The following is a 20,523-nucleotide window of genomic DNA, read 5'->3' on the forward strand; positions in this document are numbered from 1 at the left end:
GGGGGGGGGGGGGGGTGGGTGTTAAGCAGGCATGGATTTTTCTTGTCCTTTCCATATAGATTGCAAATGAAAAGGGGGTTAGTTCATATTAGACTCTTAGAACTTCCAGCTTTATTCAAACATCAGAAAATGTTCTATGGTAGTGGAGATCTTGGAGACTCGAGTGCATAAGATGTTGTGGACAAACATGCTTTCCAAAGTACAACATCCCTCCTAACATGCTAAGCAAAGGCTAAAGGATGTCTCTCTTATTTTTATTGTTCCCTGAAGAATCCATTTTGCAGTGCACAGTAAGCCTCAAGGTCTGAAGGCCACTGAAAATAAATGGTTTATTGGCAAAATTGAGATGACCTATGAATCAGAAACTGTATCCATTATCAGATTTTGAAGAAGGTCAGACATTTAGAATCACGGTCCTCCTAACTTTATCAACAGTCATCATATGGAGTTATCGTGAAAAGGAGTTGGAAAAGAAGTTATAATAGCCAGAAAGGTGGAACTGGAAATTTGAAGCAGTAAATAATAGATCTAAGGAAATACGCCTGACCTTCAGGGATCTGATAACCAAGATTAAGTGCTTTTGTACTAAATAGAAAGAAAAGGCAGTGCATCTCTGCAGAATGCATTGTAACTGTGTGGCCAAGGTTGACCACAGCAAACGCATTCCTTTAAAAGCTGAAAATTAATTGATTTTCACCTGCCTGAAAAAAGTGGTAACCAGGATTTTGAAAAGAGCCTTACAATGCTGGTTGCTCACACTGATGCCTCAATGGGACCTGGCGTAGCGGCCACTGAGCCTCTGAAATCCAGCATTTCACAGGGGTTAATGCAGAATATCCACCAGCCTTGGCACACTCTCCCTCCACTGCCTATTGCAGCACTGACTGATACATCTGCTCTTTGGTTTTGCCACACTCAAAAGAACATAGTTCTACATCTGTCATGTAAGAGAGTGCAAAATTTGATGGAAGCTTTGAGGATTATACTAACGGGCAGAAATCGCTTAGTGAAGAACTGGTTTAGTATGAGTGTGGTGTTTTGGTGGATTAATAATAATAACAGCAATAAGAATAATAGTAAGCAAAACCAAGCATATGAAAGGGGGATGCTGGTGTTGAGATGCCAATTACAGCTGTAAGGGCTTTCCTTTTTTTTTGTTTTTGTTGATCAGCATTTTATAAAAATAGAGCTGTATTTCTGTGGTGCATACCCTAGTTTCTTTTAAACATCAAACAAAGTAAGTGTTCAATAAGCCAAGTATTACTTTAACAGACCATAATGCACAGATCATTGGTGTTTTGAAGTGGGAATAACCTCACTTCAGCCCACAAGGCCAAGAAGATGTCTCCTGCTCCCATTATACCTTTTTAGTTTACTTAACTACCCTTGCAATCAATACAGAGTTTGTAATTTATGCAAGACATGATTTAAAAAAAAAAAAAATCATATTGTGTCTGAGTTTCAAGCATGACTTTAACTATAAGCAGTATTATTACTTTTTCTTTAATTACTGCATAGATGGTTTAAAACAGAGGAAGTTCTGGTGGTGGGGCGATGGAATCACCTCAGCTCCTGAAATAATAACATAGAAGCCACCCTATCTTCCAGTTAATCTCACAAGTAACAAGACTTTTTGCACATAGTGCTGTTTAGAGCTGTTGAAGAAAAGTTTTTTAATGTCAGATTGATGAATTCTAGCCTTTCTGGCACTGGGTGCCTGGTTTAGCTGGGTTTCCTTAGCAGGAGCATAAAATGCAGGTTTGGGGGTTGCAGAGATACTAGTGCACAGTTTGTCTTCTTATTAGCAATTTTGTTTGGCTTTAGGAGGACATAGGGGAGGCTCCACTGGATGGGGATGTCCAACCCTTTCTCATAGTATTTGCAGCCTGGAGATCAGATTATTCATATATTCTCTGCTAGTAGGTGTGGCACATTGAACTTAAGGCCTGGAGCTGTCTTTTTGAGATTCATCACAGCAAATTTTGCTTCTGTAATCTCACCGTTCATCATGGCAATAGTCCCTACTTGTAAATTGCCCTGAAGCTCCAGCTAGAAAATAGCAAGGCTACAGCAATCTCCTTCTGAAGTAATATTATCCATGCTAGTGTTCAACATTTTGCTTTGGAGAGTAATTCATCCTTACAGGTTGTGTTCTGTAAAACCCTAAATTGTCAGATCACCTCTACTCTGAGCTATGGCGTTGTCCTGGTGTGAGGAATTATAATCTGTTGTTTCAGTCTCATTGGCGTCTTTTGGGGCAAACGCTTTGTGGCCAAGAGCAGAGTGTCCTTTATCTCATGCAAAGTATTTTTAGAGAAAATATAGATATGAAATACAGATGCCATGTGATAGGTATAGCCATATATTCAGAAGTGATATATGTGGAATAGGATCCTATGGTTTGAGTGCTCTCTGCATAGCAGAAGACCTTCTGGGATGCCCTTCCTCCACGGTCTGCCAGGGCTAAATTTAAAGTTAACAGCCTGCAGTATTGCTTAGCTGCTTACTAGTGCATTTGTTGTTTTGGTTTAGTTTATTGTAGTTAGCCCGATTTGGGGGCAGCAGATTCAAGTTACACATGTGGTCATTGGCTTGCTGTTAACCTTTTAGCTGGAAAGGTAGTATTTTGCTCTGCAACCAATTGGTTTTAATTTGAAAAAGAAAAGAAAAAAAAAAAAAAGCACAGACCATGAATGATAGGAGCATATGCTTTTGGTAAATCAGTGTTAGGAAGGACGTTGAGGTCTGAGTAGCGGCATTTCATTAGCAGGATTATATGCACAAATTCTTTGTTGATTCTGATGTCCTAGAGCCCTTGCTCAGGCAGGGATGGGTGCACAGCCTGTGGTAGGGACCTTGCTGGAGGCTGTTAGGTTTGGTCAGAGTTATTTGCTTGGAAAATTGTACATGCTCCATTCTTTAAACGGAAAATGTGAATAATAAAAATTAAAACAAGATTGGGAGTCTTGGTGGGGCCTGGGATAGTCTCTGTTGAGACTGGTACTAAATATTGTTTCAAAGATGCTACCAACATTATACGTGCCTCAGAGATTTTAATTGCAGAATGTGCTTGGTTTTGAACTGGTATCATCTCAGTGGATGGGAAATTTTTGGTATCATTATAAAATGAATTACTTTGTCAAGGAACTTTGTTCAAGCAGATGGTTTCAAGAAACCGATGAGAGCTGCCTGTTGCCCCCTCTGCCGGCTGTAGAACAGGAGATAGCCAGTAAAGTGCTTTGGTTTTAATTGTGCTGAGAGCAAGTTATAAACACTGGGCAGGTTTGAGGGAGATTCCTTGGGAAAAATGAACTTTTGTTTTTGCATATCACACAACTGTATGTCATTCTTGCACAAAGTCATGGAACTTTTGAACTCCTGTCCTTCCCAGTGAAACGTGTGCCTCCGCAATCTGAGATGAGCCTGGAAAAACCTCTGGACTGTGAAGGAGAGGCCAGATGAGTGGTTTGTGATGCCTGGCTGGAGCAGCTGCCTTGGGCTGGAGCTGCATGGCTGGAGGAGGGGTGGAAAGAGGGAGCAAGAGCGAGTGGTGCTTGGAGTGACAGAGAGGCCGTTTTTCTAGTCTCAATGAAAGCTCACTTGTTGAGAGTCTAATCTTTGTCCGTCTTTCTCTTTTCTCCCTTTTTCCCCACTTAAATCACTTTTTAATAATACTGCAATGTTGTGCCAATCTTTCCTTCCCAATCATTTTGGTACACTTAGCAAGCGCTCCCTGTGTGACTGCTGACCTTTAGCTGTGAGCCAGGAAATCTGTCCTTTCAGAATTGTTTCATGTTTTCAGGAAATATCAACAAGCCGAACCAAAAATCTTGGCTTTTATTCTATGCTGCACAGTCTAAAAACGATTTGTAGCTCCCATAAATTCTGGGGGTTTTAAGCTGTGGCAATCAAACGCAGATTAAATATTATGTATTTTATAGGTGGCTGCTTATTGGAAAGCTGATGTCATGTAAAAGCTTTCATAATGTCCAGTGTTAGTAGCTGAAAACTGCAAATGCTGAAACACAGGCTGTGCAGATAATTAACATTATTTGAGAGTTGGTTGTAGCCAGTTACATATCTCTTATGAAGATGAATCATTAACTGTTACAAGGTGGGGAATGTCCCAGAAGCTGTTAACACACTGATAGTTAAAATTTTAGAAATTTCAAAAGACCCGGTGTTTAAAATTCAACCTAATGTGTCTCTGTCAGAGGAACTGCCTTATTTAACCCATGGTACCTAGGGTTTTAGCCCCTAGAAGGACTATTTGGGGAGAGAGGCTATATACATGTATTTATTTACATATACTGTGGATGCTTAAGGAAGCTGATCAGGAGGCTGTGGAGTAAGCCCAGCAGGCAGAGCTCTCTCTTACCCCACTGACTTTAAACCTGGACTACAAAATCCAGGCCTGAATCTGAATTGTGCAGGTATTTTCTCAGTTGATGATAACATGATAAGCCCTGCCAGCCTGAAATTGTAAGGTATCCAAATTTGATGGCCCACACACTAGGTGTGTTCCAGGAGATGTGGGACTACTTTGTGCAGAAAATGATTGATACAAGACCGAAGCAACGATTATCTGGGCCACGGGGGCTGCAGTGCCTGTGTCCCAAATGTGTTGCCCCAACATAACTGCTCTGCACTTCCAGCATCCTGCTGCCATTGCTGTCGGCTGTGGTTGTTCTGTGGAGGCATCACGTGGTTTGGGTTTGGTGAGGTGCTCCCTAAAATATACTGTGTTTATGTAGAAACAGGAAAGAAATTTTCCAGGGGCTGGTTATGCCTCAAAATATGGAAATGCTGCTGTGTTTTGAAATAAATTGCTTTGTTTCAAAGGCTGTGGAAAGGAGCACTTGTGGAGTCAGCACTGTCCCTCTGGCAGTCCCAGCCTGTGCTCAGTAAGCTGGCTGCCTCTGGCCACCCCTGGCATCGGCATTGGCCACTCCTTAGGGCCAAGCGTTTGAGTTTGGACTTTAAATGTATTGCTTTTGATCCAGAAGCCCCTAATTAGCCAGGAATGCTCTTTTTTTTTGTGGTAACTCCCTATGCTGGGGCTCTACCCCTGAAATTGTGGTGTGTGGCCTCTGTTGGTGGCCTTGGCCATGGGCACAGCTCTGTGGGAGAGTGTTGACCTCCAGGGCATCCTCGGGCAGACAGGAGGTGGCAGCAGGTCCCAGTGCAGGCTCAGCCATCCCTATGGGTACATGGTGGTAGGGACATCGGGAAAAATTCCATGGCTCACCTGATGTTTGCTTTTCCAGACATCAGTCTTGCATAGACCTTCTGCTGGTCTCATGACTGAACATCTAATATCAAGCAGTGTCTGTGCACAGGCATCTTTTCCAAACTGAAAAGTATAAACAAACTTAAAACAATTCAGCCCCCAAACAACAAGCTAGTAGAGTCAGGGAAACTGAGGAAGAGGGGGCAATTAGGTGGAGGAAGGTATTTCAGATAAGCAGGAAGCTTGATGATGTTTTTTTCCTGCTGAGATGAGAAAGAAACAGGAAGAAAAGAAACCTGGGAGTCAATCGCTGTTGATAAATAAGTGTTCATTCACCTGCACTGCATTTCTCTGACAGGCCAAGGGTACCCTGTTTGGAAATTGCACTACTCAAAGCACCATTAGTTGTTTTGTGCCCCCTCCTGCATGGCACTTGGGCAGCATCATTCAGAAGAAGCTCATTTGTCCCCCAGCTTTGCCTCTGGACACGTTATCAAAAGTACTTATAAGAGGAGCTATCAAAGGTAATTCCTTTGGCTCCCCTGGACTTCCTTCCCTTTGGGTTGGTCTTGGGATGAGATAGAAAGAGAGAGAATGTGAGTCACTTGTCTCCCTCATCTGAGCGGGACATGACAGTCCTTTAACCTGGAAATAAAAAAGCAGGGTCCCAGGTAGGTCCAGGACAGAGAAGCAAATACGGGGGTTCCCTTGGAGGCCTCCTTAGGAGGAAGGCAGCAAGCACCCATGCTCACCTCCTTCCTTGTTTCACTCAAGGAACCACCTTAAGAAAACCCCAGCACGAGGCAGGATTGATGCTAGTCCGGCTGTCACTCCCCCGCAATCACACTCCGCAGAAAGAAGATGCTTTCATGTGTGGTGCTGAGCATCTCGTTTGGTATTTATGGTTTCCTGGAATGGGGTGTGGCGTCTACCAAGGTGCATTCCTGGGTTCAGCAAGATTCATCCTGACAGGTAGCTGCCTCGGGGAAGCAAACGCTTAGGCTCACCTGTAATAGTTCCAGCACCTGGAGTTTTCTCTCTCCTTACAGTCACTTCTCTTCACGTTTAATCTGCAAGACTCCATTGTGTGCTGCAGGGTATATTGCAGTCTACGTGCAGCACTTTGCTTAACAGATGGCATAGGCACAATATTCTTTTTTATGGAAAAGAAAGAGAACAAAACAAGGTTGGTGGCTGGGATGAGAGCACTGCAGTGGGGTGCCTCCTGCAAGGGTTTGCACACCTCAAGAGATGAGTTTCTTCGTCTCTGCAGAAGTCAGGTTAGGTAGAAAAGGCAGATCAGGCATCTTGGTTTCAGCAGCTGTCACTATGTTTTGTCACACACTCAAAAAAGCTGCCTCTGAGTGCTCAGAGAACGGTGAAATGTGCATCTGCTTGGGGACATAAAAGAAAGCACCTGCTCTTCCAAGATACTGGATGATACAGGCATATTTAGCAAGAAATTAGTGATGTCCAGATAATCATTTCAGAAGAAAGTGATGGCAGAGTTTATTTTCATGTTCAGGAATCAATGCACGAATCTCTTTGAAAACCTCTGATTTTACAGAGTAAGCGGCCAAGCAGCCAAACTTTTATTACAAGCACTGGATGTTGCTTTCAGTGACTGAGGAAGCATTACACCCAGATGGCTGGATGGAGGTCAGAGCACTGAAACAGGAGATGAACAGCTGAGGTTTTTCTGCATGGCTCTGCAGAACAGCCTTTGTCTTGAACCAGTTTATGCTCAGCCATCTTCCAGCTGGATTACTGGTTTCCACATGAAGCAGTTTTCACCCTTCAGGTCTCTGATGCTTAATGTTTCTCATACGAGGAAAATATTAGGATTTCCTGGGCTATTCTTACGGCGAAGAAATGTAGGCTCTCTGAATCCATTCTTGAGTTGGTAATTCCCCTCCCAGCTTGGCATTTGCCAAGAATCATGTCTCTGTTCCTAGTCAGGTGCTGTGGTAATATGTGAGCATCAAGGGCTCCAGTGGCAAGGTACTGTCCCCACTTACAGATCAGCGTTCACAGCAAGCTTGGAAATACGCTACTGAAATATGTGGCAAGTCCTGACATAGGAGATCATGTTATTTTGAGTACTTCAAGATATCTGCTCTCATTTAAGAAGATAGAAGCACTTTGTTCTCTCTCACCAGAAATGCTCGCAGCAAACTGTTGATTCTGCTTTATTAGTTATTGGCATTGAAGTAGCACATCCCTACGGCCAAGAAGCTTCTTGTTACTGTAATGCACTGCAGGGTACCCTGCCTGTCTGAGACTCAACCTGTGGTCCAAAGACTCTTTAAAAACAAAAAACAAAATAAACAAAGAAACAAAAAACAGGCTTGGGTGAGTGGACTGTGGAGGAAAGAGAAGAGTGGAAATTCATACAGTAGGTTTGTGCTAGAGGTGGGAACAGAGCTCAAGTCCCTTGGCTTTGGGTAAGGTGCAGAAGTATCAAAAGTCCCTCTAGATCATAAAACACAGTGATTCTCTTCTGGTAAGAGAGCAAAAGATATCCTATCAGGCCATGTTATACAGAGGTTTATCAACCAAGACCTTTCCATATATTCTTAGCACTCCCAACCTAAGAGGGAATAGGTCCTGGCTGTAAATGCTCCTTGAGTCATTGGTAAGAGTGGTTTTTTGTGCAAGACCCCTTCCATAGTGGAAGTAATGATCAAAATCATGAGAGAGGTCTGCAAACAACTTGTATAAATAGGGGCAAGGGTATTACAGAGTTTTTTAGCATCTGATAACATGTGTGATTAGGGGAGTTGGGCTGATTTTTAGTGTAACATGAGTACCAGTGGTACCAATGGAATCTTGGTGCTCTGTGCCTATGAAATCTAGGTGGAGAATTGATCTATCTACAGGGAAAGTCAAAGATAATCCCTCTTGCAGTAGAAGGAGGCTAAATGCCTTCACTCACCTTTGTATTTGCTATGGCTGCTTAGGGATGCTTCACTTCTACCCCTCTTTCCTATTCAGACCAACACAGCTTCTTGCATTTAAAAGCACAGTTAACAGCAGAGCTTTTTCCAGTGACTCACTTCCCTTCTAGGCTAAGTCAGGGTATTTTTGATTCCATTTCATGTATTTGCTGAAATTAGCCAGGTTAGAGGGAAAGAAACTCCTCATTTTACCTAACAGTTCATAGCTACTTCTGAAAAAAACTGGGTAGCGTTAAGTCATTCCCATAAACCTGGATTTGGCCAAGGCACCAATGATCTGAGTTTGTTTCACTGTAAAGAGAAATAGAAATCAGAATACCCATCTTCCTTCCATAGGATTTAATTCTGAAAAACGTGAGTCCAGCATCAGGTGTGTTGAGTTGGTGGAGCCAGGAGTGGGATACACTATGAATTACACTGCTGGCTCCTGTTCAGCTGGCTGTCAATCAACACCCCCAGGTCCTCTCTGACTGGCAGCTCTCCAGCCACTCCTCCCCAAGCCTGTAGCGCTGCTGGGGGTTGTTGTGGCCCAAGGGCACCCCCGGCATTTGGCCTTATTGAAGCTCATGCAGTTGGGCTCAGCCCATGGCTCCAGCCTGCCCAGGTCTCTCTGCAGAGCCTCCCTGCCCTCGAGCACATCAACACTCCCACCCAACTGGGTGTCATCTGCAAACTGACTGAGGGTGCACTCGATCCCCTCGTCCAGATCATCAATAAACATGTTAAACAGGAGTGGCCCCAACACCGAGCCCTGGGGGACACCACTCATGACCAGCTGCCAGCTGGATTTCACTCCATTCACCACAACTCTCTGGGCCCGGTCGTCCAGCCAGTTTTTTACCCAGCGAAGTGTGCGATTGTCCAAACCTTGAGCAGTCGTTTTTGCCAGAAGAATGCTGTGGGAAATGGTGTCAAAAGCCTTGCTGAAGTCAAGGTAAATTACATCCACAGCCTTTCCCTCATCCAATAAGCAGGTCGCTCTGTCATAGAAGGAGATCAGGTTTGTCAGGCAGGACCTGCCTTTCATAAACCCATGCTGACTGGGCCTGAGCATCTGGTTGTCCCTCATGTGTTGTGTGATGGTACTCAGGATGAGCTGCTCCATCAGCTTCCTGGGCACTGAAGTCAAGTTGACAGGCCTGTAATTTCCCGGATCATCCTTCCGACCCTTCTTATAGATGGGCGTCACATTGGCCAATTTCCGACCTGTCGGGACCTCCCCGGTCAGCCAGGACTGCTGGTAAATGATAGAAAGTGGTCTGGCGAGCACCCAGCCAGCTCCTTCAGCACCCTCGGGTGTATCCCGTCTGGTCCCATAGACTTGTGTATGTCTGTGTGATGCAGCAGGTCACTGATTGTCTCCTGGATTGCAGGGGGGTCGTTCTCCCAGTCTCTCTATTCTGGCTGTGGAGGCTGGATCTCATCGATACAACTCACCTTGCTATTAAAGACTGAGGCAAAGAAGGCATTAAGCACCTCAGCCTTCTCCTCATCACTTGTTACCAAATTTCCTCCTGCATCTAGCAGGCGATGGAGACTCTCCCTGGACTTTCTTTTGCTACTGACATATTTATAGAAACTTTTCTTGTTATCCTTGATTGCAGAGGCCAAATTAATTTCCAGTTGGGCTTTAGCCCTTCAGATTTCCACCCTGCATAGCCTCACAGCCTCTCTGTAATCACTGCGTGTGGATAGCCCCTTCTTCCAAAGGCTGTAAACTCTCCTTTTCTCCCTGAGTTGCAGCCAAAGCTCCCTGTTCAGCCAGGGTGGTCTTCTGTGGTGTCGGCTTCTCTTAGAGCACCTGGGGACCGCCTGCTCCTGAGCCATTAGCACTTCCTTCTTAAAGAGCGCCCAGCCTTCCTGGGCCCCTATACCCTTCAGGAGAGTCTCCCAGGGGATCCTTTCAAGCAGGTGCCTCAACAAGACAAAGTCAGCCCTTCTGAAGTCCAGGATGTCAGTCCTGCTTAGCTCTCTCCTGACCTCTCTAAGAATAGAGAACTCTATTATTTCATGGTCGCTGTGCGCTAGTCGGCCTCCAACCTCCCCGTCGTCCACCAGCCCTTCTCTGTTCACAAAGAGGAGATCCAGCAGGGCACCTTCTCGGGTCGGTTTACTCACCAGTTGCGTCAGGAAGTTGTCTCCCACACATTCTAGGAATCTCCAGGACTGGTCTCTTTCTGCCGTGTTGTATTTCCAGCAGATGTCTGGGAAGTTAAAGTCGCCCACAAGAACAAGGGCAAGCAATCGTGAGATTTCACCTAAGTGCCTATAAAATATCTCGTCCATCTCTCTGTCCTGGTTGGGTGGCCTATAGTAGACTCCTACTACAACATCTGCCATGTTGGCCTTCCCCCTGATTCTAATGCAAAGACACTCCACCCTGTCTTCACTACACCTGTGCTCGAAGCAATCACAACTGTCCTTAACATACAGAGCCACCCCACCGCCTCTCCTTCCCTGTCTGTCCCTCCTAAAGAGCTTGTACCCATCAATTGGCACACTCCAGTCATGGGAGACATCCCACCATGTTTCTGTAATAGCAACAACATGGTAATTTTCCTGTTTCATCACAGCTACAAGCTCCTCCTGTTTGTTACCCATGCTGTGTGCACTGGTATACATGCACTTCAGATGGGCTGATGTTTTGCCCCCTCCCCCCGTCAAATCTCATTTAAAGCTCTGTCAGTGAGCCCAGCTAACTCCTGCCCCAAAATCCCCTTCCCTCTCTGGGACAGGTGCATCCCGTCTAATGTCAAAAGATCAGGTGCCCTGTATACCAACCCATGATTGAAGAATCCAAAGCCCTGATGGTAACACCAGTCTTGGAGCCACCCATTCATCTGCTGAATTCTCCTGTAAGCTTCCTCATCCATCCCCCCAACCAAAGGGATGGAGGAGAACACAGTTTGTACCCCCAACCCCTTAAGCAGTTTTCCCAAGGACCTAAAATCTCTCTTCATTGCTTAGGCCTTCTCCTGGTGATGTCATCGCTACCTACCTGAAAAACCAGGAGAGGGTAGTAATCCTTCGGTCTCACTAGGGTAGGGAGTGTTGCTGTGAGGTCCTTGATGCGGGTCCCAGGGAGGCAGCAGACTTCCCTATGAAGCGGGTCTGGTCTGTATGTGGGGCCTTCGACACCCCTTAGAGTGGAGTCACCCACTACAGTGACTCTTCTGGGGTTCTTTTCAGAGCTGGTTTTAATACCTGGTCTGAAGTGACCTGGCCTTGGTGGACCTTGGTCTTCTTTATTTGTCTCATTTTCTTCCTCCTTCTTTTCTTTGTTCAAAAGTTACAGGGCCCCGAATCTATTGTGAAGGGGCACCATGGGGGGTGAGGGAGGTGGGGAGAGGATTTTCCTGCCTCCCCGAGCAGGGATCTGTTTCCAGCTCCCTCGTCTCTTAGGGCCCCTCCTTCTGCCTGATAGCAAGAGGGTGAGGGATTACCTGCCTCTTTTGGAGCTTCCATTAGCTCCTGTTGCTTCAGGGGTGCTAGGGTGTTACTCCACCGATCAATTTCCCATTCACACTCCCTAATACTTCTTAATCTCTCAACCTCTTCTTTGGGTTCTGCCACCAGGCTAAGCAGGTCACCCAGCTGACGGCAGCGCACACAGGTGCTGTCCCTGCTGCCCTCCGGCAGGACCGACAGGCTCAGGCACTCCTGCAGCCCGAGACCTGCACCCCTGCATGTTTGCGTGGCAGCTCCGTCTGGGTCGCCACGTTCTTTCTGGCGGTGGTTTTGATGCGAGTGGTGACCATGGTTCGGTCTACTCATGGAGGACCATAAAGGAGCTAGCTTGGATAAGTTCAGAAACCCGGAGAGCGTCTGCGCCCTGTCTGCGCGAACTGCCACGCAATCTGCCGCGCCTCACACTTCTGACGCGCCACGCCCTGTTTGCCCGCCCTGGTCGCCGATCTCCTGGTCGCTCATGCTCCCTGGGGGCTGCTCTTTTACGTAATACTTCTTCTAATCTGCCGCTATCCCAGCAGGATCTGTCCTTTGCAGAAAGTAACTCCACATTGTTCAGCAATGATTTCTGCTGATTAAGAGGTAACATCAGTGCACGCTTCACCCAAAGGCCAGCATGAAATCAGCCCATACAGGAGCCCTGGTAAAAATTAGTGAGGCTGCATTCATTAGTAGAGAAAACAAATAAGGATTCCTTTTTTCCCTCTGAAGCAACTTTTTATCAATTACCTAGCTTTATTTTTGCATGTAGTGCTGGAACTCTTGCCTCCATTTTCATTGCTACATCTCCAGGAGGGGTACATACATTTTTACGTTGATCACTACACCTGCTACTTAAAACACCAACCATAATCTCTTTCCCTGGCCAAACCTGCGAGAGGTGCCAAGTGATAATCTGAAACAAAATTAATCATAATAAGGAAAATTACTATAATGAGGGCCATGAAAATTGCTTGGATTTTGATTCTTACATGAAGAATGAGGGCTGTGATATTTTCCAGAGTAGTACAGTCAAGAGCATGAATTCATTGAAGCTCAGTGGCTTATTGCTGATTATGAGAGAGGGTCAAATATATAAAGAAATATATATATATGCATATGTAGACATATGTGTGTATTTTAGGTGAAATGGGGCAAGACCCAATTTCAAGAATTGCTGTATTCTTTACAGGTGTTACTGAGAATGAATATTATAGTATATTTACATGTCAAGAGGTAACAAGTTTGGGTAATTTGACTTGGGAATGCCATGAATATCTAGTTAAATCTAAATGCTAAATTGTGGTCTCTAGCTGTTCTTAAACAGAAATGAAGCTCCAAATGAAGGAGACATCAGATACAAAAGGAGAAATCAGATGCAAAAGGAGGAGCAGTGAATACTGGGGGCTTCGATCTCTTGGTTTTCATGTCTGGTGACGTTTTGCAAGTAATACGCTAACGAGCACCCCAGTGGTGACGGTCTCTGCTCTGCAGGTTCCCAAGCTGCATGGCAATGATAAAAATAAATAAACAAACCCAACACCGCCAACCTCCCTCCTCAAAAGCCTGAGACAGCTGTGAGCTGGGGATCAGACTGTTGATTAATCAAGGCTTGGGGAAATAATGTTTGTTACAATTTAAGATTAGTATCAAGTCTGGATTCAGCTTTTAACACACTAGAGATAATTGAGCGGCTTCCTACAGCCCCAGCAGTATAGCAATTCACTTGTAAAATGCAACCTCTGTTTTAATGCTGCTAAAAATGAATAAATTGGTCCTCAAGGACTAATGAATGCCAATAAAAGTATTGTGCGGCAGCATGTAGTAAACTTGTCGTGGAGGAAAGGGCTGGAATTTACTTTCCTGAGATCAGGATTTCATCTCTCTTCTGCTGTGCCCGTCCATGCTTGTGGCTCTGCTCCTGCCCTCCTGGTTGTTAGGAAAAGTAAGGGCTTAGGAGGAAATATCCAAGAATATTACATAGCCATTAATTTGTTTGCTTTGTGCTTTATTTGTGACATCTGAGGGCAGGAGTATCCCATTTGTCTTGGTTCACTGTAAATCAAGGACTTGTCTGTATTTTTGCTCTCCAATTTTGGCTCCCAATTAATAACGGTAGAGAGGTAGCGTTCCTCCTCCAACACTCACCGCTTTGGCTGGCATCAGGAGCCTGGGGGCACCAACTGATCCTCCTCCTTCACACTTTCAAGTGCATAGAAAGGCTATGCAGTTGGCTGTATCCATGATGAAAACAATCAGTATTTTAAATGTCGGGCATGTGTTTGCTGCAGCTCAAAAAAATCAGGGCTATTTCAAACCTGCATTTTGTCCAGCTTGGGGAGCTCTTTGGAAGGAATATAATTGTTCTTGTTTCTGTGGGATTTAGCATCCTCTGATTTTTGTGTCTATCATAGCTGTTTTTAGTCAGGTTGGAGAAGACGTGGAAGGCAGATGAGCTGTCCTCTCAATACCTCGCTGTGTCAAGCTCCCAGCAGGAGAGATCACATCACTCCCCATCACTGCCCAGCCCAGTGGCACACTTGCCTTCCTGGTAGTGCCAGACCCCTCACCATCAAGTCTCGGCACTTGTACACAGTTCAGTTTCTGTCTGGCCATGTCTGCTATCTGAAACAGATAAGAAACACTAAATATTTTCATGTTTGCTTAGTCCATCATGAAAACAAGGCGAAAAACTAGAACTGAGATTTCTTGTTCAGTCTTAATTTGTGCTTCCCTCTCTGGCAGAAATAAACTATTGATATTCACTCTTTAATGATATGATCCCAGACTATTTTTTTTTTCCTCACAGGCCCCTTGCCTTTTCCAGGGCCTGTGATAGATGATGTCTGCTGAATCATCATCATTCGTTGGGTAGCGTGGTGCATTATTTACTGTACAGCAGCCAAATCCTGCACTCAGTACATAATTATTAATTTCCTCATAGGCTAATTAAAGATTGTATCATAATACACACATATCAGGGAGCTGAATTAAGGTTTCACCAGAAACTTGAATATTTTCCTTCCCCTAAATGTGGGGATGTTTGGCTTTGCAATTATAAGACAGACTTGACCATAGTCTTTACAAATCTAACATAAGGCCCCCCTTTCACCCCAGAGGTTCTGGTTTGTGGCATCAAATCAGCAGCAGGCAGTTTGGGAGCCCAGTGCTCCAGCAGCCCCCTTCCCTGGATGTGTGCCGCTTGCCCAGGAGGTGCAGAGATAGCCACAGCCCCAAGCAGAGGGCCAGCCTGCCTCCCTCCCAGTGTTCACCACCCCTCCTGCTGCAGCCCGACAGCTTCTGGGAGAAAAAGAAAAGCAAAGGCAGCTAACTGGGCCTGTTGTAAAGCATCAACTCCTTTCCTTAATCTCAGCCTTGGAAACAGTTAACGTGTTTGGTTGATCTTCTTCCCCAAAATTCATCTTAAAGCAGATCCCCAGCGTGGAAGATTTGTGTAAGATACGTACTGTAATTTTGCTGTGAGGTGTATAATTACAGGAGCAGAGTAGACCGGGAGCTTTTCAGTCAGCTCATCAGAAATTTGCATCAAGTATGATTAGTTAAGTGAAATCTTTAAAGACCTCTTTATTTGATTACCTGGTTTTTGTTGTTGTCTAAAAGAGAGAAAATGACATATTTAGACAGGAAAAGCTACAGAGAGGGGTGATCTTTTTATTATATGTTTCTTCAGTGTTTGCCACAGTGTGCTTGAGAGCTTCCAGCGCTATAATAACAGTTATAATAAATGTGCATTGCTGGTGCAATTTTGTTTTTTTTACTTCAGACATCACAGGTGAACTGATACAGACTCAAACTGTTACCTAATTAAAAAAAAAAAATAGCTTTGTTGTTGCCTTTCAACTGTGGTAAGCATTTCTGTTGGAGAACGAACAAGCGCTTCTTTGCATTTTTAAAGTTAATGCACAGAAAGTCTTCAGCTGATTATCAGAGGTCCTGTGTAGGATGGCTGTTTCATTACCAAGAGTTTAAGTGAGCTATAAATATATTTTATGTCCTTGTACAAGTTCAGAGTACCATGAAATATAATTAAAAGATTCTGGGCACTGCACACATAGGAGCAACGTAGGAAATAAACGTTTGACCTTTCATACCTTTGATCACCAGTAAGCAATTGCTCTCTATGCTTCCTGCCTACATTACTTACTGTTTTGGCTTATATGCAAGAGGAAAATGCCTACTGAGAATGCTGAATTCAAATTCAATAGTTCTTCTGTCTGGATTTTTCTTTCGTCTAGAAGGTGCAGTGGAAAATGCTTAAGCTCTTATGAAGCTAACAATTACCTTTAATTATGTGGGCCAGCTTCAGCTATGAACAAGAAAGAGATTTGGAGTCTATTATTATTTCCTTTTATTTCTGAAAACAAAACAAGAAATGCTAATCAAGACATTTTATACAGCTGAAGCACAGTGTGTCTGAAGCAGTTCTGGTTTATTCCTAGACAAGGAAAACACCATACATGTATCATACCGGAGTAGGATCCACCTGTGGATTAACATCCCTGAAGATTTACTGGGAAGCTGACTCGCTGAAGAGCCTTTTCTGTAAAACTGAGCCAAGTTTTGACACTGAATAAGTTGATGTAACTGGGTTAGGACATGGCCCAATGATTTTCAGGTTTGCACTGGGGAATAAAGCTGTGACAGACTTTATCATTCTGAAAGAAACCCAGAAAATTAAATACACAATAACAAATATAAAATTTTATCTCTTGGGGCCAAAGAAGATAGAACAAGCCCTTGTATGCTGTGTGTAAAACAGGGAAAGAAACCATTGGTCAGCGGAGCTAAACAGAAATGAGTTTACAGGATCTGATTATCTGTTATTTGAGTCTCTAGTTACTGAGTTCAGTGAGTGAGCCTGTAGGGCTCATAGCCCTGTCCTTATGATAGCTGCACGTCGCAGTTTTCTTTAAGCAATCTGGGGCCATTTTCTTGTCTTGCTCTGAGTGCTGGTGGGGCTGTTTGCGCAGCCCCTCAGCTGGGAGCTCTTTGATCGGTGATGCTGAGATCAATATGCTCCTGGAGGAGCTAGAAGTGTCCATGACAGCAGTTTGGGACACTTTTACTGGATTTGTTTGTGGTAGAGGGTTGACAGGTATCTGCCTCTTGCATCTTCAGTGGGAAGGGAGGAGGTGGCCAGCGTGCAACGTGAAATGCCTGCTGTAAACCTACACTCGCTGCCCAGCTAACAGCTGCCTCAGGAGTGTTCCTGGGTGAACCGAGGGTGGAATACGAGTCACCCTGAGAAATCATCTCATCAAAGCCAACTGCTGAGTGAACAGCAGTAGCAGAAATATAGCTGTGGGAATAAATATCTTTATTAGACCAGAGGTAAGCATTGTGACAAGACTAACTCTAGAAGTTAGTGTAAGGCCATTAAGTGACTGCAGTGCCAGGGGGACAGTGATTCGGGTAGCCCCTGCTCTTGTTTCAGCATGGAAGCTGGTGGGGCACAGGGATGGGGCGAAAGCACATGCCTCATCTGGCACTGAAGGACACAGTCAGGCATCCCTGTTGGGGGAATCTTTCACTTCCCCCTGCAACAGGCAGAGATTAACACCACCAAAAAAGGCAATTGAAACAAACTGGCCTGCCATTGTAACAGCTCTTTCCCTGGTATATCTGCTCTTCATTCCTAAACGAGCAGACACACTCCGAGTCCCATGGCCCTGCTCATGGAGTGTAAAGCCTCCCTTCTGTTTAAATAAACATGACACGTGGCAAGGATCTGATACAGAGGCTGTTGAAATTGCTGGAGGGGCTTTTCCATGGCCACTGAAGTGGACACTATGTGGATAAGGTGAAAAACCACCTCGAGACTTAGGTGTGAAGAAGCTGGAAAGGTTGAGTTTTAACAGGCTGTCCCTCCTGGGCATCAGGACTTAGAATTTTGCTGCTTTGCACACTCCGCATTTGCAGATCAGAAGGATTCTCAGTGGAAGGTGACTCTGCTTTGAAGATGGGGGTAGCTTAACACCAGGAGAATATATAAAATAACCTGTAACCAGTAACACTTGTACACTTCCCATTCAGGCTCTTTAAAGGTATATTCCTGAGCATACAGAAAGGAGATGTTGGCAGACAGCAGTCAGGAGGAAATAGCCTGATCAGCAGCAGTCATGTTCAGACATCTGGGGAATAGATTGGGGTATGTAGGCAGAGAGACCAAAAGGGGTATTTCTTGCAAACATGAAAAGCACATTTAGAGGAATTAGGAGTGATACACAGAACTATGTCAGCAGGCACAGTTTAGGTTTGGTCTTTTTCCATTTAAAAAAAGTATGATGATCAATTTTCATTAAAAGAACTAAAAAGATTGAAATCTGTGCTGTTGTAAAACTTACAGGTCTCTATTGTGCAATATATTTTAAAAGGACAGGCATTTGAGTTAGCAGGCGATATCTGTACAAACCACAAACCGCATATATGGATAAAATGCTTCCCTGCCAGACCCGAGTGATGGGTCACAGCATGTTGACTGAGCGGTTTCATCACGGTAATTGGACTGTTTGATATTTGTTGTGTTCTGCACCAGAAGCTTCCCAAGCAACCCAGGAAGCAAGCAGCCACCAACAGCACATTTACATCTTCTCAGGTCTTTTCTGCAGTCATAGTGCTACAGTAAATCTTGCTAATTATTTCACTAGAGTTTTGTCCTCTTTTGTATGTAAACCCAGACATTTATCTGTAGAGTTGCAGATTTAGGGTATTTTGTAGCAGTGTTAAACTCAAAATAGAGTTCATTTTCTCTATAATTCCAGAGTTTCACAATGAACTGAAACAATTTGAAACCTGAAATCGGATACTGGACGTTCTTTTTCATCCAGTAATAGAAATTCACTGTGTCAAGCTAAGCTGACAAAATACTTCCATTTCAGATTGCTGCAAACAGGCAATTTGGGCAAGGAAGCAGTTGCACTTTGAACTCCTATTAGAAATAAAATTATTTTCAACACTGTCAAATTAGCAAAACTAATATCCAAGGAACAATTTGTAATTTCTTATTTACAGGAATCACTGATCTGATGAACAAGACCTGTGTCCATGCTCTGAAGGACTATCGTCATGACCATGCTAGCATGTTAATGTCTTGGACAAACTGAATAGTGCAAAATATGGTAGAATCATTTGTAGAGGAATTTCTCACCTTCATCCCTTCTACCCCCAACACACATGCAAATGTGGCTGTTGTGTTTATAAGCCAAATACAACCCCCCTGTTTTTAACACCTTAGAGTACCTCAAGTTAATATAAAAAACCCACCTAGCAGGCTCAAGACACTTCTCACATATGGGCTAAGTAATAAAATATTAATTTGAGTCTAGAAATAATTTTTTTTCTCATCTTTCACTTTAGGGAATTTAAGTGGTCAATTTCCAGACAAAATTCTGTGGCTTTAAAGTTACAAGCATCAAAGACTGTCTGTCTTTAAGATGTTGAAAGATGTTGAAAATGTTCAGGTAGTTAGCTTTGGATGATTTAATACTTGGCTTAATTTAAATCCTGGAAAGATTGAACTAACTCATATCTTAAGAGGTAATTACTGTGAGGAAGTGGAAAATACCGTCTCTTCTTTATTCAAAGGCATGTGCCTGTGTCAATTAGGATGGAACAGTATTCTGGGGTTACTCTGGGCTCCTTGGTGACTGGAAGAAAAAAATCACGTCTTCCTGTGGTTGCAGTAAGAAAAAAATATTCTGCCTGTGATGTCCTGATAAATATTTGGTCACTAAAGGTCACAGTGCCGTTGCATCAGGAGGCCAGGGTGCTTGTGGTAACCCACCCAAGGCAAAAGGTTCAGGGTAGCTTCTTGTTTGACCACCTGAAGGTGCCTGTATACAACCCAGGTTTGAGACAGTGAGCTTTTGTTTCTTTATGAAAATTTTGTACTGTTACCTTGTGTCAGACTACTTCGCTGTTTGATTTTCAAAATAGATACCCATGTTCATAAGCAGAGTATGTTTAGACAAATTCCCAAGCGTGGAGGAGAGGAACTATGCTGTTGTGCTGTGTGGGTAGGTGGCCTGTGTGTTTTCTACATCTGTTGCTCAGAATTGGGCAGGGATCTGGTAAACACACACACTGTCCCCCTGTCCCGTCTCCCCCACAAAAAAAAGATGGAAATTTCCTTTATAAGCCGGCCGTGCTGGTAAGTGTGTGTATGTGTACAGACACTGCACAGCTGCCCAACCCTCACCTGAGCACACTTTGTTTTGCAGAAGCAACTGCTCACCAGTGCTCTGCAGAACAAAACCAGGTGCAAAGGGCAATAAAAGTCTATTTGCTGCTCTGTAGGGAAAGAAGTCAGGAGTGTTGAGCTAAATAAGAGATTTGGTAGTTATTTGTGGACTACTCTGTAGAGCCTTTTGAGAGAAAACTGAGCTGAAGTAAAAGCAGAGTACACCAAAGTGCTTGTAGCCAGTGTATACCAACAGTAGAAAACTTCTAAAGTATGCATAGACAGAAGAGAATAAGGACTTGATTTTTTACCTTGTCTAATATCTTCATCCTTTAGCAACATAAGAGTAAATCAAAGAAGAAAAGATGGTCCAGAAATGGGGCCCCCCAGCCTAGGTAGTGAGATTCTCAAGAGTGGTTCCCTACTTCATTTAAGATGTCCTTTGCAATTTTAGGGACATAGTGGAGGCTCTGAGCCGAAAAGCCATGGGGCAGCTATTCCCATTTGTCTCAGTGGCAGGCCTCTAAATATCTCTGATGTTCTGAGCCTGAGACTATAATAGGACTTTCCCAGCTCCCACAGGTATTACAAAGATAGATAGATAGATTAAAGAGGTGCACACATCCTTTAGTAACAACAGCCATATAAGTATCTTATATGCCCTTTATTATGCATGGAAGGAGTAGGAT

General features: G+C 44.1%; 1 protein-coding gene across 1 annotated transcript in view; it reads left to right on the forward strand.

Annotated features, from left to right (window-relative positions):
* Positions 1 to 20,523, forward strand: part of GPC1 (glypican 1) — a 113,859-nt gene that overhangs the window by 2,928 nt on the left and 90,408 nt on the right. The window lies entirely within an intron of this gene.

This window comes from Athene cunicularia, assembly GCF_003259725.1.
Source record: "Athene cunicularia isolate RWA chromosome 9 unlocalized genomic scaffold, athCun1 chr9_part1, whole genome shotgun sequence".
In the NCBI taxonomy this organism is placed as follows: domain Eukaryota; kingdom Metazoa; phylum Chordata; class Aves; order Strigiformes; family Strigidae; genus Athene; species Athene cunicularia.